The sequence below is a fragment of the Hemiscyllium ocellatum genome, chromosome 17 (assembly GCF_020745735.1).
Source record: "Hemiscyllium ocellatum isolate sHemOce1 chromosome 17, sHemOce1.pat.X.cur, whole genome shotgun sequence".
Taxonomy (NCBI): domain Eukaryota; kingdom Metazoa; phylum Chordata; class Chondrichthyes; order Orectolobiformes; family Hemiscylliidae; genus Hemiscyllium; species Hemiscyllium ocellatum.
In genome coordinates, this window is record NC_083417.1 from 2,147,537 (window position 1) to 2,151,423 (window position 3,887).

The window sequence follows — 3,887 nt, forward strand, 5'->3', positions numbered from 1 at the left end:
TCTGACCAATAAAGGAGAGCATACCAAACGCCTTCTTCACTATCCTATCTACCTGCAACTCCACTTTCAAGGAGCTATGAACCTCCACTCCAAGGTCTCTTTGTTCAGCAACACTCCCTAGGACCTTACCATTAAGTGTATAAGTCCTGCTAAGATTTGCTTTCCCAAAATGCAGCACCTCGCATTTATCTGAAATAAACTCCATCTGCCACTTCTCAGCTCATTGGCCCATCTGATCAAGATCCCGTTGTAATCTGAGGTAACCCTCTTCACTGTCCACTACACCTCCAATTTTGGTGTTATCTGCAAACTTACTAACTGTGCCTCTTATGCTCGCATCCAAATCATTTACATAAATGACAAAAAGTAGAGGACCCAGCACTGATCCTTGTGGCACTCCACTGGTCACAGGCCTCCAGTCTGAAAAACAGCCCTTCACCACCACCCTCTATCTTCTACCTTTGAGCCAGTTCTGTATCCAAATGTCTAGTTCTCCCTGTATTCCATGAGATCTAACCTTGCTAATCAGTCTCCCATGGGGCATGCTCTTGGCTGGTTCTGCTGTCTGTGCATTGGTTTCAGAGGGTTGATTCCACTCTGCTGTCAACCCTCTGATCACTCCCCCACGTTGACACCCACACCCACACCCACAGGTTTTAAAATTCCAATTGTTGTTTTAAAGTCCCACATGTTCTTCTCCCTTCTATGCTCTGTAATCTCCTTGCATCTTAACCCGGCCCGAACCCCCAGTCCTTGTCTCTGTGTTGCTCAGACTAGATGGAAACAAAGCCAGGGATCAGATTTTGTTCCCAGAAACAGCAGTGGAAACAGAATCAACAATAAATGTTGTATCAAACAAGAAAGAAAGGAGAATGAAGCAGGTCGGCTGCAGAGGCAGGATCAGCTGGGTTTAACATTACCAGCACTTTCCACCCTGTAACCGGTGTCACTGTCACTCATCATTGGGCCAATCCCTAATTGATTCCCATTGTCAAAGCATTGTCACCTCATTGAATGGCATAAAGGAGAGAGGGATCTCATTGAATCAAACAAACACCGATGGACAGGCTGGAGGCATCTAGAACAAGCGATCACAGTCTCCGGATACTCAGTTTCCTGATGAAGGGCTTGTGCTCGAAACGTCGAATTCTCTATTCCTGAGATGCTGCCTAACCTGCTGTGCTTTGACCAGCAACACATTTGCAGCTGCCCATTTCTTCACTCAGTGAATCTGTGGAGGCCAAGTCGCTGAATATATTCAACAAATAAATAGATTGATTCCTCGAGGCTAAAGGTGCCATGAGGTTTGGGAAGAGAGCAGGAGGATGGCGTTCAGGTAGAGACTCAGCCATGATCATGTTGAATGGCAGTCTGAGCTCAATGGGTCTTCTTTCTTCTGCTTCTACATTCTATGTTTCCAAATCAAAATGATGATTCATTGCCAAGTGCACAGGACAACTGGGGACGGTCAATGGGACTTTGTGCTAGTGGTGCCCAAACACAAGAGTAAGGGGCGGGTGGTGTAAATTGTACAAAGTAAGGTCCAGTGTCTTCATGTTTGGGTAGTGGGGTTGAGATGCTGCCTGGCCTGCTGTGCTTTGACCAGCAACACATTTGCAGTAGTGGGGTTGCAGGCCAGGGTGTAAACTGCCCAGGGTGCCTTTGATAGGTCCAGGCTGTGGGAAAATAAAACTTGGAAATGCTCAGAGTGGTCTGAACTGAAGTTACATTATGAGATGCACAAATCAAGATGTTGAGGGCTGATTTGATGTAATTGTTATGTTCCTCTTTCAAGTTATGTCCTTGTCTCTGGAGATGGAGCACAAAGTGTCTAGCGCTATGTTTGATACCTTTTGCCACTGATGTACACAGCAGGGCCGAGACTGTATCAGTCCTGAAAATTAGGGTTGAATGGTGTAGAGATTGTAATGAGATCAGCCGGGTAGATTGCATAGAATGTGAGTTCCCCAATTGGGGCTGTTAATCGGATCCAATCAGGAAGCCCTGACTGACAGATATAAACATGGGTTCTCACCTTGTGTCTCTCACTGTGTCTCACACCTGCACACACACAACATGGGTGCTTGTGTGGCGGGGGGCAAATAAATAAATAAATATAAGAACAGGAGGGTCAGACGTCATGTTCACTCTGAGAGCTAAAAAAAAGGAGTATCAGGGAAAAAAATGGGTACTTAGACAGCATTGCCCTTTGAGGTGAAGGGCACGGCTTGTCACTGGCCACTTGGGTATTGCTTTTCTTCCTGGAGGTGGAAATTGAATCAAGATTCGTGCACCTTGTATCTCTCACTGTGTCTCACACCCGCACACACACAACACCCTGGGTGCTGGGGATGAAAATAAGCATTACTGAAGTTAGGCATTAATGTGTGTGTGTGTGTGTGTGTATGGGGGGGGGAGTGGGGAATCAAATAAAAAAAAACAAGAACGTCAGAGGTTATATTAAAAAATACAAAGAAAAAAAATTGGGGTGTAAAAAAAGAGAAAACAATAATCATTGGCTCTGCTCACTTTGGGGAGCAGGTCAAGGTCTCCCCATGTGTAAATACAGCATGATTTGGTGATGGGATACCGGCCTCTGTGGAGTCATTTCAAATACAAATTTGATATGTTTTCTTTAAAGATTTGGTTTTGAGCACAGTGCACTTTTAAGGGAATTTCATTAATCTTAAAGTTTTCACTGTCAGCAGTGAGGGCAATTCTTGTTTCTCTTGACGAGAGAAGATTGAGTGTGAGATATCGGGAGCCTTTAAAGTTCTGAAATGTTTTGATTGAGTGGGTAGAGAAAGAGTGTTTCCCGTTGTGGGGGAGAGCAGAAACAAGACACTGTCACAATGACCCAGATATCTAATGAGGAATTTAGCAGATGTTTCACTACCAGGAGGGCTTGGGTGTTTATAGTATTGATAGTTAAAGCAATATGAGATATCCTGAGGTTGTGAAAAAAGGTAAAAAGAAACAAAAACATGGAAATGACGGATCTGGTCTGAATTTGTCTTGTGCATCTTGGTACATAAATCCACTTCAAACCAAGTTCAACAAGAACCACCTGATGAAGGAGCGTCGCTCCGAAAGCTAGTGCTTCCAATTAAACCTGTTGGACTATAACCTGGTGTGGTGTGATTTTTAACTTTGTCCACCCCAGTCCAACACCGGCATCTCCACATCATAAGTTTTTTTCTGGCATTAGAATTGTTGCAAGATTTTATTCTTTCAGTTTTGGTCCTCAAGTTGGATAATGAAATGAAGAGAGTGCTGATAAAGAAGAACAAGAGTAGAACAGAACAGAATAATAATTTATTGTCAATTGTACTTTTATTTTAAAAAGATGAAAATTGTTTAAGTCGCTGAACTCTGGCGCCTGTATTAATTACAGAAATCATATATTTTTTAAAAAATTAAGACAAAGTCCATGTTTATTCATGAGTTCCTGGGTGGTCGTGGCTGGAGTGGAGCACGAAGGGCAGTATTGACTGGATGGGCTGAATAACCCTGAACACACACAGACAGTCAACATGGATACCTTTATCAAAGATGGCGGACTTCAATTTATATCAAGTGGAATTTCCCATGAGGCTTAGCTGAACTGCGATGACTGGAGGAAAACTGGCGGCCGGGAGTACGCAGCCGCAGTTGCAGGGAAGCCAGCGGCCGTGAGTACGCAGCCGCAGTTGCAGGGGAGCCAGCGGCCGGGAGTACGCAGCCGCAGTTGCAGGGAAGCCCCCGGCCATGAGTACGCAGCCGCAGTTGCAGGGAAGCCAGCGGCCGTGAGTACGCAGCCGCAGTTGCAGGGAAGCCAGCGGCCGTGAGTACGCAGCCGCAGTTGCAGGGAAGCCAGCGGCCGTGAGTACGCAGCCGCAGTTGCAGAA